Source organism: Enhydra lutris, unplaced genomic scaffold (assembly GCF_002288905.1).
Source record: "Enhydra lutris kenyoni isolate GAN:26980312 unplaced genomic scaffold, ASM228890v2 scaffoldscaffold13, whole genome shotgun sequence".
Taxonomy (NCBI): Eukaryota; Metazoa; Chordata; class Mammalia; order Carnivora; family Mustelidae; genus Enhydra; species Enhydra lutris.
In genome coordinates this window covers 15,714,572-15,733,123 of record NW_019154097.1, presented here as the reverse complement: position 1 = coordinate 15,733,123, position 18,552 = coordinate 15,714,572, and positions in this window count along the sequence as shown.

The window sequence follows — 18,552 nt, the reverse complement described above, 5'->3', positions numbered from 1 at the left end:
AAACTTTGGAACAGTGCTTTCAAACTTGAGACAAAGAATCCATCTCATTTCTTTAGTTTCCAATCCATTACCTACTGATATTTTTGGGAAGCCCATGAGAAAAGAATTACTAGGAAAATTAAACAAGAAAAAGATATCCATAATCATCCCTAAATACCTTATAATTGGATTTGCTGCAAAAAATGACTATGTACATAGCTATAAATATTTACTTACTGTAGGTTTCTGTGTTTATCTCAACATGGATCAGTGAGAGCGCACAGACAGCACGGCCCGTAAATTATGTATTGAGGAAGAAGCTCACTCCTCAGGGAGAGGAGGCACCTCGAATTTAGAAGGACAGATGTGAGCTAGATATTGTTAATATGGAATTCCTGGGTCTCTATTGTTTTGATCTCTTTTCTTGAGGACTAGAACTGAGAGCACATGGCAAATTCCAGGGACGTTAGAAGTTAGCTTCAAGGATTGGTATATAAGATTAAAATAGACCCTTGAGTCAGGCAAATCTGGGGTTAAATTCTAGCAGCTGTGGGTCCCAGCTGGGTGACCTTGAGCAAGTCAGTTTTCCTCTCTGAATCTTATTACCATTACTCGAAAAATGCAGCAAGAAAGTCCTATCTCACAAGGATGGTGTTCAGATGAAATATCACTAAGTATGTAAATCACTTAGCACAGTGCCTAGGCTGTCATAGCTACTCAAGCAATAGATGGTAGTCCCTTCCCTTTTTTCTTGGCAGAGCTCTGACAGCTCTCCGAAGCTGCCAGCAGAGTACCAGACCACAGCAGTCTAAAAATGCATCCTCTCTTAATTACCATTTGGTTTGGAGGGAGACTGACTCATCTCTAGCCTCAGCAGCAGCAGGTTCTGGTCAGGAAGGAGGCGATGCTGGGTCACTGGACATACCTTGGAACTCTGCCTCTTCCCAGCATGCTCTGGGATGCTGCCACATTGGGGCCATTCAGCCTCAGGAAAGCAAAAATGCTGTTAGCATGCCATTTTATTTGAAAAAGCTGGACTTTGGAAGAGCCAAACAAGGGGATTCAAACAAAGCAAATTCAGTGTTTTCCATTACCCTGGCTTTACTTCAAAAGGACCACATACTCTACCAAAGACTCTAGCAGCATCTTTGAAAATCTGTGAATCCTGATATCCCAGGACCCTGGCAAATAAGTCATGTTCTCCACCCCCCCCCCCCACCTTTCCTTTTGGCAGGAAAGTCTTTTTTTTTTTTTTCATTTTCAAAACATAAAGATGGTAGATGTTTAGTTTGGGGATCTGGTTTTAAATTCTGAATCCATGATGCCAGCTGTGTGATCTTGGAAGAATCTTGTATAAAATAGATTTATAAAGCTCATGAAAAGGCTACAGTTTCTGTTTTTGAAAGGAAGGGGTAGGATGGTGAATGTGAGACTGTCCCACAATCCTTTTCTCTTCTCCATTTCCTCTCCCTAAGTGGTAAAGGGCAACTGGGAATTAGGTACAACCAAATGTTTTGGGGCCCACAGCTCAAGGAACAGACCCTCAGGGGTGTGTTCTACTTCCCATCTAGAATACCAGGGTTACTGCTGGGCCAGTGGAGTGTAAACTTGTAGTGTTTGGAGGGCATAAATCAAAGCTTATTTTGACAGTGTGCCCACCTTAGAGTTTGTGGTGCGAGTGCAGCTGCTGAGTTTTGTGTAGCTAAACAAGGAGATAATTTGTTCATCATTTTTTAAAGGAACCCTGAACTTATACCAATAACAAGGAGACTGTACTTATCTGGAATCTTTCTCTAAAAAATTTATAGCTCAGCACAGGCCTGGAAAAGAGGGATGAGAAGTGATGGGGACCACACGGCCCTAAGAATGCAGCTGACTTCATGCTTACTATGTGGAGGGTGTGCTTTCCCTACTTCTTGTGTGGAAAGTTGGACTGGCCCTTCCATATGCTTTCAGGAGAGGCCATGTGTCAGCCTGGATCCTAGAAGGAAGACATCCAAGCAGGATGCATTTAGTAGTACCAGCATTATACCAGTACCCTGTGGAGCTCAGCAAAATGCCTTTACCCTGGTGCCTTCCTCATCAGCAATTCGTATCTCACACATTTCAATGATTTCCCTACATTCTCTGCTGTTCTGTTCATGTCCTGATGCCCAAAGAGCTTTTGGTTTCCTGGTAAAAACCCTGATAACCTGGCCAACTGCCTTAGGCTGCCTTGTGTAACATCCTTCCTACTTTGACCTCGGCTTTAGGATCCTTTCCACTCCAGAGTCATCTTTATAACCAGCTCTCAACCTTGAATTACCCTTGTCCAGCATACCCTGTTCAGACTGAATACATATTGAATTGGTGGGACTGGAGTAGAGCATCTCTCTTGGAATTCAATCAGTAGATATATTTGGAAGCCCGAGTGTGGTTGTGAGAGGATATATATGGAAAGAAACAGTCCCTTCTGTTTTTAAATTAACCATAGGACTAACCATAGACATGTCTTGAGTTCTCTATTTGTGTCGTTGACTGATAGTTAGCTTTTTAAGGAAATGGGCTCCTGAAAACATACTCTCTTAAAATAATAAGGAGAGAGCTTCCTCTCCATTTTCTGTGCTAAAGAAGGAGCACAGGCATGGGTAATCCAGAAGATCATATAACCCCCCAAGTCCTTGATATTTATATTTTGAATTTATTATGATAATAGCATAACTGGTAGAACATGTACCTCTGGAAAAATGCAAAATAGTCTATGTGGGATGAAGGGCTTTCACAACCATTGTTAAGAATCTGTAGGCAAATTTACTCCCATAATTCATGCAACATTTTTATCACCTTGGAACCTGGAGAAACAGAACAAAGAACTGACATGAACATACTTCTGTAGAAGAGTAAGCTTTTACCCCAGATACAGCTGTCCCATCAGGGTGGCCCCAGCAGAGAGCACCGTAGGCCCTCCATCACACTCTAGCCTTCCTGCCAGGACAGCCCCAGTGCAGAGTGCCTAGGGCACTTGCTCGAGCTCTGGCCAGCCTGCCAAGGTCAACCTTATGCAGCATGACCTGGGACCCCCACAGGCCTACATCCACCCCAAAGCTGCCGGGCACATGCAGTCTACACAGGGTTGCTCCTATATCAGGCCACTCCTTCAAGATTGGCAGAGGTAGTTGTTCCACCTAATTCATAGAAACAAACACAAGGGGCACCAGGGTGGCTCAGTCATTAAGCATCTGCCTTGGGCTCAGGTCAGGGTACTAGGAATGGATCCCTGCATCAGGCTCCCTGCTCAGCAGGAAGCCTGCTTCTCCCTCTCCCACTCCCCCTGCTTGTGTTCCCTCTCTTGCTGTCTCTCTCTCTGTCAAATAAATAAATAAAATCTTTAAAAAACAAAACAAAACAGAACAAAAACAAAAAACAAACACAACTAATCCAACAAAATGAAGACAGAGGAATATGTTTCAAATAAAAGAACAACACAAAACTTCACAAGAAAAAAATCCTAATGAAATGGAGATAAGCAATTTACATGATAAAGAGTTCAAAGTAATGGTCATAAAGATGCTCACTGAAATCAAGAGAAGAATGGATGAACACAATGAGGACTTCAACAAGGAGTTATAAACTAAAAAGAACACAGAGCTGAAGAATACAATGACTGAAATGAAAAATACGCTAGAGTGAATCAGCAGCAGACAGAGGATACAGAAGAGCAGATGAGTAATCTGGAAGACAGAAAGAGTAAAATTGCCCAATTAGAAGAGCAAAAAGAAAAAAGAATTTTTTAAAAATGAGGGTGGTGTAAGAGATCTCCAGGACAACATCAAATGTACTAACATTCACAATATAGGAGTCTCAGAAGAAGAGAGAGAGTAAGGGGCAAAAAACGTATTTGAATAAATAATGGCTGAAAACTTTCCTAACCAGGGGAGAGAAACAGACATCCAGGTCCAGGAAGCCTAGAGAGTTCCAAACAAGATGAACCCAAATAGATCCATACCAAGACATATAATTAAAATGGCAAAGGTTAAAGATAAGGAGAAAATCTTAAAGGCAGCAAAAGAAAAACAAAGAACCATAAGTAAAGGAAACCTCATAAGACAATCGACTGATTTTTCAGCAGAAACTTTGCAGGCTGGAAGGGAGTGACAGGATATATTTAAAGTATCAAAAGAGAAAAACATAGTCAGGGGTACTCTACACAGAAAGGTTATTGTTCAGAATTAGAGGAGAGATAAAGAGTTTCCCAGATAAGGAGAAACTAAAGGACTTCATCATCATTAAACCGGCCCTACAAGAAATATTAAAGGGACAGAAGTAGAAAAGACCATGCCTGGAAATAAGAAAATACATGAAAAAGAAACTGCCACTGATAAAGGCAAACATATAGTAAACACAGTGTATTGGCCACTTAAAAGATAGTATGCCATAAGAGACTCTTAATCTCACAAAACAAACTGAGGGTTGCTGGGGAGAGGGGGATTATGGAGAGGGTAGTTGGGTTATGGACATTGGGGAGGGTATGTGGTATGTTAAGTACTGTGATGTGTTTAAGCCTGACGATTCACAGACCTGTACCCCTGGGACAAATAATACATTATATGTTAATAAAAATAATTAATAAATAAATTTTTTAAAAAAAGATAGTATGCAGGTTATGGCGTACCTGGCTGGCTCAGTCAGTAGAGCCTGCAACTCTTGATCTCAGGGTTGTGAGTTTGAGTCCTATGTTGGGTATGGAGATGACTTTAAAAAATCTTAAAAAGAAAAAAAATAAGATGGAGATCAAAAGACAAAAATAAAATCAACTGTAGCTACAATAAGTCATTAAGGGATTCACAAAATAAAAAGATATAAAATGATATCAAAAACATAAAACATGGTAAGAGGGAGTAAAAATGTAGTCCTTTTAGAATGTGTTTGAACTTAAATGACTATCAGCTTAAAATAGACTGCTATATATGTAGGTTGATATATATGAACCTCATGGTAACCACAAACAGAAAACCTACAATAGATACACAAAAAATAGAGAGAGGAACCCAAACATAATACTAAAGAAAACCATCAAACCACAAGAGAAGAGACCAAGAGAAGAAGAAAGGAATAGGGAAGAACTAAAGAAACAACCAGAAAACAATGAACAAAATGGTAATATTTACATACTTATCAATAATTACTTTTTTTTAAAGATTTTATTTATTTATTTGGCAGAGATGACAAGTAGGCAGAGAGGCAGGCAGAGAGAGAGAGGGAGAAGCAGGCTCACTGCTGAGTAGGGAGCCCAATGCGGGGCTTGATCACAGGACCCTGGGATCATGACCTGAGCTGAAGGCAGAGGCTTTAACCCCCTGAGCCACCCAGGTGCCCCAATAATAACTTTTTTAAAAATTTTTTTAATTTTTATTTTTCTGGAGAGAGAGAAAGAGGAGAGCCCAAGCAGGGGGAGGGACAGAGGCTGAGGGAGAGAGAGAATCTTAAGCAGGCTCCATGCCCAGCTCAATCTCACAACTCTGAAATCATGACCTGAACCGAAATCAAGAGTCAGATGCTTAGCCAACTGAGCCACCCAGGCACCCCTATCAATAATTACTGTAGGGGCGCCTGGGTGGCTCAGTGGGTTAAAGACTCTGCCTTCAGCTCAGGTCATGGTCTCAGGGTCCTGGGATCGAGCCCCACATCAGGCTCTCTGCTCAGGGGGGAGCCTCCTTCCCCCTCTCTCTCTGCCTGCCTCTCTGCCTACTTGTCATCTCTGTCAAATAAATAAATAAAATCTTTAAAAACAATAATTACTGTAAGTGTAAGTAGACTATATGCTCCAATCAAAAGATACAGGGTGGCCGCATGGATAATGAAACAAGACCCATTATATGCTGCCCATAAGAGACTCACTTCGGATCTAAAGACACACACAGACTGAAAGTGAAGGGATGGAAAAAAATTCCATGCAAATAGAAGTGAAAAGAAAAACTGGTGAAACAATACTTCTATTAGAAAAAATAAACTTTAAAACAAAGAATGTAACAAATGACAAAGGAAAACATTACATGGTGACAAAACCGAAAAAGAGGGTATAGCATTTGTAAATATCTATGCACCCAAAATAGAAACACTTAAATACATAAAGCGAATTCTTGACAGGCACAATGGAGAAATTGACAGTAATACTACAAGAGTAGGGGAGTTTAATATCCCACTTAGACACCAATGGATAGATCATCCAGACAGAAAATCAATAAGAGAACATTGGCCTTCAATGACACAATAGCCCAGATGGACTTAATAGATATATACAGAACATTTCATCCAAAAACCGCAGGATACACATTCTTTTCAAGTGCACATGGGACATTCTTCAGAACAGATCACATGTTAGCCTGCAAAACAAGTCTCAATAAATCCAAAAAGACTGAAAAGTGAGCTTGATGCTCAGAGGGCTTCACAGTGCAGGGGGAGGAGAATAGATTTGGACTTCACCTTTCTACATGCAGCAGGACAAAAGGTAAAAAGGTTCATTTTTAAAGAATTGCATCTGTTTATATATTTTGGCAGAGGTCATCATCTCTGGAGGAATCCTGTTTTGTTACAAAAATATTTTGATGAGGCCACCGGTTATTCAAATATAAAACCTTGGACCTAGAATGGAGGGGAGATGTTAAGAGACAAGGGGAAAATCAGTTTCTCTGCATATAAAATAATCTCTCTTTAGGAAGAGAGATTGAGTGTTAACTATGTTTTTTAGCTTCTGGAGGTAGAGAATCTAGAAAGCCTTTCTGGAGGTAGAGAATCTAGAAAGCCTTTCTAGATTCTCTACCTCCAGAGGCTATAGAGTCTGGGGCTCTAAAGGACGGAGTGAAGAGGGGACTCAGAGGAGGGACCCAGGTGTCATAAGGGTGGACCTGGCAGGATGGTGGCAGGTGGGTGATGGGTGAGGCAGGGGAGGAACAGAAGCATGGCTGAAGCTCAGACATGGCTCCACACCAGTGCTAGGCAATTCCCCACCACGTCTCCGTCTTTACCCCAATTTAGATTATGCTGGAAAAGGAAGGGGGAAAAAAAGAAGGGTAAAACCTTAGAGTGACCAAGTTTTTAACTTGAATTGGCCAAATTTAGATAAAGGAGCTACTAAACTTGCTGTGTTTTTAATTAAATTTCATTCAAATAAAGTTACAAATTTGTACCTCTTTGACAGGAAATTACTATGAAATTTACACTCATTCATTGCATCTGCTGAGTTTCCATCTAAACTTCATGATTTCTGTGATACTTTTTTTCTTGGCAGTCGATAACATGTTAGAATGACTTTCTGCCTCTGTACCTCCTAGTTCTTCCTTGTCAGGATCCCTTTCTAATGTCTGTCTACTGTTCTCTTCTTCATCCGCTCCATGAGGTCAGAAACTCTAGGGAGCATTTTCACAGTTGTATCCTCATTTCTTAGCAGAGTGCTTAGTATGTAGTGAGTGCTAAATAGTTTTTTGTTGAATGAATGCCCAAAGAAGGAGGACGGAGTGGCCAGGAGAGGAGGAAGATCAGAATGGTTGCAAACGAAGGGACAATCAATAGGTCCTGATTGGGTCATTACAACTGGGTGCCCAGGAAGACAGCTGCGTGGCTGTAGGCTATGAACACAAGAATGTTCAGGATGGGATGGAGAGGGCACAAAGGAAATCCTACAATTTCATGTCAAGAATTCAGTGGGCTGGCAAATTGCTGGTTCCTTCTCATTGATTACTGGCCTGGTGAAAGGTGGTGGAGTGGGGAGGAGAGAGAGCACACTGGTGTTGGTTCAAGATGTTCAAAGTCTTGGGGCGCCTGGGTGGCTCAGTGGGTTAAGGCCTCTGCCTTTGGCTTAGGTTACGATCCCGGGGTCCTGGGATCAAGCCCCGCATCGGGCTCTCTGCTCAGCGGCGAGCCTGCTTCCTCCTCTCTCCCTCTCTGCCTGCCTCTCTGCCTACTTGTGATCTCTGTCTGTCACACAAAGAAATAAATCTTAAAAAAAAAAAAAAAAAAAAGATGTTCAAAGTCTTTTAAGCTCTCACTGGAGCACAGGTGTGCTGCCAACTGTGCTTCTGCGCACTATGCTATTCTCCTGAGCAGCTGTGATTGTGTTCTGTTGTTTAGAGCGCTCCTTCAGAATGTTCTTCCAGCATGTGAAGCCAGAAGTTCAGGGGGAACCTAAAAACCTCTGCCACAAATCCTAAAACACCACCTGGATTATGTTATTCCCTATTCCAACACCTTCAACGGCTTCCTCTTGCCTTTAAGGTTTATTTTAAAAGTTTTTTTATTTGTTTATTTGAGAGAGAGAGAGAGAGAGATAACGAGCAGGGGGAGGGGGAGAAGGAGAGAGAGAGAAGCAGATTCCCTTCTGAGCAGGGAACCCTGCTCGGGGCTGAATCCCAGGACCTGGACATCATGACCTGAGCTGAAGTCAGATGCTTAACAGACCGATCCCCCTAGGCGCCCCTCAGATTTAGTTTAAAGAGATGGAGCTTGCTAAAATCTTCCTCACACAGTGGTTCTGAGGGTTATCTGATGCCCTTCTAGCAGAATAAAGTTGGGAAGGTTGAGATTCCCCCTTCCTTGCAGATTCCATTAGGGAAGAGGAATGAACATGAGAACAGAAGTATTGGAAACAAAATCCTTAGGACATGACTTACTGGGCAGAGACTTGAGGAGGCTATGTGGCAGTGAAAGTGATTGAAGAAAGCTGCCACTTCTCTTGACAGCAGCCTCCCTCCTCCTCCTTTCTCTTCCTGTTCAGTGCCCGTGGCTGGAGCCTCTCTGTTGCTGTCTATCCTATTATGAGTTAATAAATACGAAAATCCTTAAGAGCAAGTGTCTGGCTCAGAGTTAGCATTGAATAAACGTTCTCTACTTTTTCACTTATTCTGTTCTATTCGGTGTGTTTCTTGCCGCTCATGTTTCTGCTACCTCTAATCGAGTTTTGAGTCAGCATGCCCGACACAAGGGTAAATGTGGGATGGGGGTGGGATCCAGGAGGTGTGGTCATGGAGGGAAGGGAGTGTCGAATAGCTGAAGGAAGGTTCCCACGTGAAGCTCTGCTGAAAATGGCTCACTTCTGCTGCAAGGCTTGGGTTAAACATTTGCTGGACATAAATGCATGGTAGTTTTTGACTAGGCTTTGAAGTGTGAGTGGGAATTATCTGCCCATCAGAGAAAGAGATGTTCAAGGTAATGGTTTTTCAGTTGCAAAACTAAAGAAGCTGTAGAGAAGTAATCCTATGACTGTAATAATAAAAGAATGTGAACCAAGTCAGGGGGCGGGGAACACAACTGTGACTGAGAGCATGGGAGAATTTTCCTTCCAGATTTCTGAATAAGCTTTCTTCATGCCATAGGGCTTAGAAAAATCCCCATGGAAGTCAGATGTGTGTGTAGTGACACCAAGCGGGTGGTCTTCTCTCCCAGAGCCCACCCGCTGGCATAAGAAGAGGACTGAGCATGGCTCCGGGGACCACGAATAGATTTTGCTGAGTCATCCCTGTTTGCTCAGAAGAGACTCGCCTAAAAATAATGTTGGTCAGGATGCCTCCCTGCCAAGTTGCCTACAAGATAAGTCCAGACCATTCAGATTAGCAAGGTGTGCCCCTGCTGGTTTCTTTCGTGTCAACCCCCGCATACCTCATCCACCCCCATGCATGCATAATCCTGTGTCACAGTGATCCTTGTGGGCCTGCAAACCCACCATCTTTTTTCCTATCTCCATGTCTATGTGCATATTATTTCCCTTATCTGGATTTCTTGTCTCTCCTTATGTTTTTCAAGCTCCTGTTTGACCTTCAAAACCAAGGTCCAGTGGTTTTTCCTTTCAGTACTTGGCATATAATTCTGCAGTACTTGGCATATAATCCTGTGACAGCAATACAAGAACATGTACTTATATGTCCTGTTTTAAGTAGGTCTTTCAAGAGTATTCTTTCATTTAGAAAATAATTATTGAGTACCTACTATGTGCAGGGCACTCAGGACAGGGACTGTACATTTCTCATCTATATTGTTTATTGCAGTCTCAGTATTTCCAGAGGCTGGCACAAACAGGTGTTCCAGAAGTATAGGGAAAAAAATGAATGAGTGAATGAATGAATGAATGAATGAATCACATTTCCTAGGTTCTTCAAGCTCCCAGTAGACCTGGTTTGATATGATATGAAAATTCAAGTATTCTAAACCCCTAGGGAAGATGCTGGCACTCTTCTCTGAGGACCATAGGCAGCCCTGGCTGCCTGTAATTTCATATAGGCTGAAGAGTTCTTTTTTTTTAAACCCTACCCCTAAATGTGATGGTATTAGGAGGTGGGATTTTTTTTTTTTTTATTTCTTTATTTATTTGACAGAGAGAGGCAGAGAGAGAGGAGGAAGCAGGCTCGCCACTGAGCAGAGAGCCCGATGTGGGGCTCGATCCGAGGACCCTGGGATCATGACCTGAGCCGAAGGCAGAGGCTTTAACCCACTGAGCCACCCAGGCGCCCCAGGCTGAAGAGTTCTATGCAGGGCTCTGGAGAACTCTCTCTGGTGGTGTTTTCTATTCTGAACTTATGTGTCCCTATGGTTGTGGAGGTTGAAATAAAGCATTGACATCATGGCACCATCTTTCTAGCAGGCAATGAACGAACAGTTGGGCTGTATACACCCCACCAGGGGGAATGCTAACCACCTAAGTCCTACCTTACTGCCTATTTCTATCCCATTGTCAACCTTGAACCAAGGCTGGAGCAGTTTGGGGTTTTTCTAAAAGTACTCTGCACTGATTTCAAAGATAACTGTCAAAATGGGGTTTGAAGAATACATAGGCAGCCATATAATCACATTCTCTCTCTCTCTTTCTTTGGAGAAATATAATAAGCTCCCAATTTGATTTGATGATGAATTGTTTGGTCCATGCATTTCCAGGCTCTTACCTATACTATACATACATTTCTATTAAGGGTGACTATAGGGGCACCTGGGTGGCTCAGTGGGTTAAGCCGCTGCCTTCGGCTCAGGTCATGATCTCAGGGTCCTGGGATCGAGTCCCGCATTGGGCTCTCTGCTCAGCAGGGAGCCTGCTTCCCTCTCTCTCTCTCTCTCTCTCTCTCTCTCTGCCTGCCTCTCTTTCCACTTGTGATCTCTCTCTCTGTCAAATAAATAAATAAAAACTTTAAAAAAAAAAGAGTGACTATAGAGTATAGAAAATGGACTGATTTTTTTAACCTGCAAATCTGACTATAGATATCAAAATGATAGCCAACCCCCTTCAGATGGTCTCCTCCTGGAGCACAGTGTACTAGAAAGAACCAGAAGTATTGGGCATCAATTTTCAGCTTTACTATTTGCTATAAAGGGTGACATTGGGCAAATCACCTATCTCATCCTTTGTAAAAATGGAAATAATGCTTATTTTGCAGAGATGTTTTAAGCTTCATTTCTTTATTTATTTTGTTATGTTCAGTTAGCCAGCATAGAGTACATCGTAAGTTTTTGATGTATTGTTCAATGATTTGATGATTTGATGTATTGATGTAAGTTTTGATGTATTGTTCAATGATTCATTAGTTGCATATAACACCCAGTGCTCATCACAACATGTGCCCTCCTTAAAACCCTTAATATCCTTCTGTAACCCTCAGTTTGGTTTCTGGAGTCCAGAGTCTCTCATGGTTTGTCTCCCTCTCTTGATTTCTTCCCATTGAGTTTTTCCTCCCTTCCCCTGTGGTCCCCCACTCTATTACTTATGTTCCATATGTGAGTGAAACCATATGAAAATTGTCCTTCTCTGCTTGACTTACTTCACTTAGCATAATCCCCTCCAGTTTCATCCAGGTCAATGCAAACGGTGGGTATTCAACCTTTCTGATGGCTGAGTAAGATTCCATTGTATATATGAACCACATCTTCTTCATCCATTCGTCTGTTGAAGGGCATCTCAGCTCCTTCCACAGTTTGGCTATTGTGGACATTGCTGCTGTGAACAATGGGGTACATGTGCCCCTTCTTTTTACTACATCTGTGTCTTTGGGGTAAATACCTAGTAGTACAATCACTGGGCTATAGGGTAGCTTTATTTTTAACATCTTAAGGAATCTCCATACTGTTTTCCAGAGTGGCTGTATCGGCTTGCACTCCCACCAACAGTGTTAAGAGGGTTACCCTTCCTCTACAACCTTGCCAACACTTGTTTCCTGTCTTGTTAGTTTTAGCCATTCTAACTGATGTAAGGTGGTATCCCATTGTGGTTTTGATTTTATTTCCTGATGGCTAGTGATGATGAACAATTTTTCATGTGTCTTGTAGCCATTTGTATGTCTTCTTTGGAGAAGTGTCTGTTCATATCTTCCACCCATTTCTTGACTGTATTATTTGTTTTTTGGGTGTTGAGTTTGATAAGTTCTTTATAGATCTTAGATACGAGACCTTTATCCAAAATGTCATTTGCAAATATCTTCTCCCATTCCATGGATTGCCTCTTAGTTTTGTTGACTGTTTCCTTTGCTGTGCAAAAGATTTTTATCTTGATGAAGTCCCAAACATTCATTTTTGCTTTTGTTTCCCTTGCTTTTAGAGACCTGTCTTGAAAGAAATTGCTATGGCCAGTGTCAAAGAGTCTACTGTCTGTGTTCTTCTCTGGGATTTTGGTGGATTCTTGTCTCACATTGAGGTCTTTCATCCATTTTGAGTTTTTCTTTGTGTGTGATGTAAGAGAATGGTCTAGTTTCATTCTTCTGCATGTGGTTGTTGAGTTTTCTCAGCACCATTTGTTGAAGAGACTGCCTTTTTTTTCCATTGGATGTTCTTTCCTCCTTTGTTGAAGATTAGTTGACCATAGTGTTGAAGATCCATCTCTGGGGTCTCTATTCTGTTCCATTGATCTATGTGCCTGTCTTGATGACTATGACTTTGTAATATAGCTTGAAGTTGGGCATTGTGATGCCTCCCACTTTGATTTTCTTTTTCAATAATCCCCTGGAAATTTGGGGTCTTTTCTAGTTCCATACAGATTTTAGGATTGTTTATTCCAGCTCTATGAAAAATGTCAGTGGTATTTTGATAGGGATTACATTGAAAGTATAAATTGCTCTTATAAATTTATATAATTATAAATTAAATGAGACGGTGTAGATAGAGATACTGGCACATAGAAGATAATTAATATATATGAATTTCCTATGTTTCTTTGGAAATCATGTGTTCTTTGTACAGATGTTATCTTTGGGGCCTGTCATTGAAAATAACTAAGAGTTGTATATGAGGTGACGATGTTGCGGCTACCATTTATTGATGATCTTGGCACTTCTATCAGTCCCTGGGGTTTGCTAGAAACCACTGGTAATTCATTCTCTGCTCTCATGGCGTTCTTAGAGCCTACATCTTTAAGGAGGGGAAGGCTTTTGTCTAACTGTAGGCCTCCTTCCCATTGGTCCATGGAGAGATGGAAAGAGAATGAGACAATCTAAAAATTTTAAGGTATTTGAGAGAATCAGCTCCACCAGTTGAGATTAATGGCTGTGGCTTACCAACCAGGTAATTTGCCCCACCTCCATTAGGTGGAGTGAAAGGTAGGGCAAGGACCAAAAGGGGATGTGGTTCACATTCAAAAGATAACAGGACCCGTGACACCCAAGCACTGACTAAAGCCAGGCTGTAGCTGTCCTTAGAGTTCTCAGCCTTCCTCCCAGTCCCAACCCCACTGCCCCAGCCAAGATCCTGTTACTATAATATTCACAGCCAACCCACACCCTTGCAGCAAAAGGCAGTGAGCACTCTGAAGCTGCTCATTCTGTTCTGGTGTTATTTCTGGCTTTTTCTTGTACCTGGTTTCCTCCTGTCTGCCTGGCTTGTGCTGGTGCTTTGGTTTGGCTCTTAATGGAGCTTTTGAATCATTCCTCAGGTTTATGCTTCTGCAGATAGGACATTCCTAATGCACCCCTTTTCCTAGCCAAGAATTCTACCCCTTTCCCCCTACCACCCCCGTCCCCACACCCACCAGTAAAGAAGAGATCTGTGACTGGTGAAGCTAGCTGAATTCCCATGGAGACTATGAAAAACTGGAATAATGATAGAGACCTTCAGAGTCACCTGGCCTCGTGCAGTGCCTGTCTAGAGACCTGGGTCAGAAGGAAAGAGAAACCCCTTCTCAAACTACAAAGTCAGTGCTATGTTCTATCCTCTTCCAGGGAGCTTCTGTGAAGACTGCCCTTCTGTGAAGAAGTATTTGACTTCTGTCTCTGTTTGAAATGGAAAAGAAAAGGTCACAAATCCCTGGGGTGACTAAAAGCTGAGCAAAGTATTTTCTTCAGTTATTCAGAATTGTTATTTTCCAGGAACAGGAGTCAGCAATTAGAAAGACAAAATCGGCGATTTATACAGTGATTTAAAAACAAACGCCTGCATTTTATATACTATTGAAGTGTGAACCTATGCTGATATCCCTTCTGTTTTCTTTGACCTCTATTCTAAGCAGATAGCAAGTTTCAGTTAATTTCAAACTTCACAGAATGTTGTGGTGTAGAAAATAACCTTTTGCTAAAGCCTTAACTGAAAGCATTATGCTTAGGATCCTGGAGAGAAGAGATGGCAAATATGAACAGAGTGGGTAGGGCATCTCCGAGATGAAGAAAGGCTGTGAGTACAATGATTAGCTCAGGCTCATGCCCTACCCTGTTTTGTTCTCTAGGAAGTTGATCAAACCTGAGCATGGTTGGCTTCTTGGTGTACATAGAACATGGGATTCTGGGCACTGGAATGAAAAAGAGTTCCACACATATGACATGGAAGCAGCTGGACATCAAAGGGCTACTTCAGGCTTAGTGAAGATGTTCATGAGGACCATGACAGACTGGGAATTAGAGAGCTCTCCTCTTTTGGGGGCACCAAAGAAGACTCTTAGGTTTTGACGTGGTCTTGGGGTAAGAAAGGGACTACTCCTCATAACCAAGACTGACTTCCTGCTGCCCTGGTAGAAGGACTGTTCAGAGTAATATTTGGTTTGATTTAGAGAGAAAACAAAAGTGTGGTATTTCTTGTATACGTGGAGATGCAAATTGAGATCACACTTTCACATACAGAATAAGTTGGGTCTTTAACGTGAGGTACTTTCAGTAGGGTCCTCAATAGGAGTGTTGAAAATTATAGTTTTATCCTTAAAAATATAGAAGTTTGGTTTTTATCTTGTTTTAGCTGAAATGCCCTTTTTTCAGAAGAATGCTTATGTTATGTATAAGTATACAATTTAGGTGAATCTGGAAGTGTCCTGATTGGAGTTAGTGGGACCCAGAGCCCTTCTACTTGGCCTATTCCTCACACTGACAGGCTCATAAGTGACTCTGTCAAGTCCCAGGGCTCTGAGGGTCAGCTTGGGGCCAGACTACAGGCTGCAGACTTGCTTTGAGAAGTAGGTGGCTGGTGGCTGAGGTAACGGGTAGGGAGTAACTTCCAGGTCATGCCAACATCCCTTTGCCCTTTATTTAAGGTCCTTCATAATGCGGCCCCTTCCTCCTTCCCAGCCCCATCCATCTCTTGCCACTTGCCTCCATCTTTGTAGTCTGAGGGATGGCCCTAGCATCCACGTCAGTGCCTGGAACAGACAAGCCCTAAACAAATGTCAGATAAACAGTGTAATATGTGTCCTTTCTGGGAAGTCATCTTGCAATACAAACAATGCAAGGAGACAGAATAAAAGTTTGGCCATTACAGAGAAAGAGAACAAATTATGCTTCATCTTTATTTTCTCTCTCTTCATTTAGAATGACTTCTATGAAGTTCTACCCACAGTTAGGGTCTAATACATGGAAACTACCTGCCTCTTACTATACCTCTTCCAACTTTATTCGAATGGTGTGTGTGTATGTACATGCACACACACAATGTGTCTGAAACCAGTTGAGAGCTAGAGAAGTCAGAACGATGGAGATGACAATATCTATTTTCACTAGTAATGCTGGATCAGAGAATGTGGTTTGAGCAAGCTTCTCCTCCTTGTTCTCAAATCTCAACTTTGGAGTGAGTTGCCTTAGTTCAGTAGACAGACTTACTTAACCAGCCAGCTTAGCCTCAAGGAACACGACCACTGCACACCTGGTAGGCCTCAAAGTAAGAACAAAGACTTGGGTCTCCTGAGATACCTTTGGGCTCTGAATCAGATATACTTCCACTTGGAAGCACAAGTAAAGCACAATACACACACACAGATACACACAGCAGAAAGCAGAGAATAAAGCTGAGACTGCCCAGAGAGGTCTTTCCTAATCCCTGGGGTTGCCGGTAGGGGTGGGAGATTTAGAAATAAGAGTAAAGGTGCTACTTTCTAACATTTACGAATGAGTAGTAGATCCCAGTTTACTACTCTAACAGAATAGTAATTTCTACTCTAACTGAGTAGAAATTTAGATAGTGTCCCTAAGAGTCATTTTTCACTACGTTAAAACCAGTTGCATTCATGAAAGACTTGGATCATCATGTCAATCAGGCATTTTGAACTGTGGTTTTTATGTTTATTGACAAGCCTAAGTTCACTTCTGGCAGGGTGACCGTACTCGGTGGATACCACACCGTGGCTGAATTCTGCAAAAATGAAACAAAACTAATGCAAACGTTTAGAGAACTGCGTTTACAAATGTATAACAGCATTGTACAATAAATACACTAAGAGAATTTAACTCTAGCCTTAGTGTACACAATTAAATCTGAATATACACCAAACATGATACTCACAGTGGAAATTAAGGACCATAAACAGATGGGCAGAGACAAAACACAGTAGCGCAAGTGAAGAGACATGGAGCCAAGCAGCCTGTTAGGTCTATAAAAAGCACAAACACAATTAAAGATCAACATTAAAATTAATTATCCTACTCAACACCCATCTCTACGTCCCAGGAAAGGTCCTTGTCACCAACAATTTTCAAGATGAGAGGCCAATGGAGATTAAAATCTGAGTCCTGGCTGGAGATGATATATAAAGAATCTGGGTTGGACAGGATCCACCAAGAATGAGGACACAAGTGTTAGAGGTAGTTCAGGGGGAAAATGGTGTGCTAACTAGATTTCTTGGTTGCAAACAATAGCACCCAAATCTCTCAGGATAAAAGAGAATATTTTGTAAATCATGGAAGCTTGAAGAGATAGTGTTGGCAAACAGATAAGATTCAAAGAGGGTTTGGAGGTTGGGCAGGAATGGCCATCTGACCAGGACCGTACACCACTGCTATTAGAAGGTACAAAGCAGCTCATCACCGCCACTGTTGGACCCTGACCTTGGGCACCATGGTAGCTGCAGAATACACCATCAGTTCCAACTTGACTTCTTTTTGGCATTTCTCAGTTCTGATTCTCATTTCCTAGTAGGAATGCATCTTTGCCACCATGTGGGATGTGCCTGTGCACTGGCTGCCAAGGGGAGGGGGAAACTGCCCTTCATTTACCATCAAGGAAACAGGCAGTGAGATTCAACTCTCCCATCCCCCGGTGGAAGGAGAAGTTGAATAATGGGTAGCCTAAATGTATTCACATATAAAATAATGGATGCATCAAGGATGTCTCTTCAGATATAACATTCAAATGCCAAAATTAAATGGACAACTGGAAGTATTAAGTGTCACAAAAGCCACAAAAACATTTCTTCGTTATGGAGTGGTATTTATTTAGTTGTATGATCACTTAAAAAAAGTAAAAATCAAGTTACATGTCTTCTTGCTGATAAGTTACAAACTGCCTAGTCCATGCCTCCCCCTCTTAGTATTTCTTACCTCCTTCTCCACCTGTTCACCCTCACAACTGCCAACATAGGTATGTTATATGAGGAGCTAGGCACTGCCAAATGAGAGTCACTAGGGGTACAAAAAAGAAAAATCAAAATGAAGCAATGATGCAGTGTCCCATTTTTTAATCATAAGGGTTGGCTCACATACTAACAGGTAGATTGCCCCAGTATTCTTGCTAAACAAAATACCTAAGATAATAATAATAGATAGCACTTACTGAGCGTTTACTACGTGTCACATGCTTTGCATATGTTGTCTTGTTTGATCATCATGGCAACGTGGTTGAAACGATCCCCGTTTTACAAAAGAAGAAACTAAGGCTCGGAGAACGTGACTGACTTTGGGGAAGGTTGTAAAACCAAGCAACAGGCAGAACCAACATCTTAACTCTCCGTCTGTGCAACCTAGAAGGTCCTTCTACAGGCGCCACACCTCCTCTGAGTATTAGCACATTTGAATAGACCTGAGTCAATGTTACTCTGATGGGTGTTGGCTGCACAAGCACATTCCTTCAAAGATAAAAGGATCACTCTCACAGGTTTCTTGGCAGAGAGAATGGGAGTCTCGGCTCCAAAATGAAACTGAGGATTTGTTTCAGGAAGTGGGGATTGACAGAAAAGGGAAAGAGAGGGTCTTGAATTGCAAGAGGCAAGCACAGGCCGAACAAGGCCGCCTGGAAAAGCAGTGCCCTGGGAGGTTGTCTTGGCCAGTGAAATCGCTTTTGGCCAGAGCTGTCTTCTTCGTACCAGATGGAAAGTAATGGTCAGCCCAGGATAATGCGACACAATTTGCTTTTATTTGACTGTTCCTTCTGCCTGTGTGATGTTTC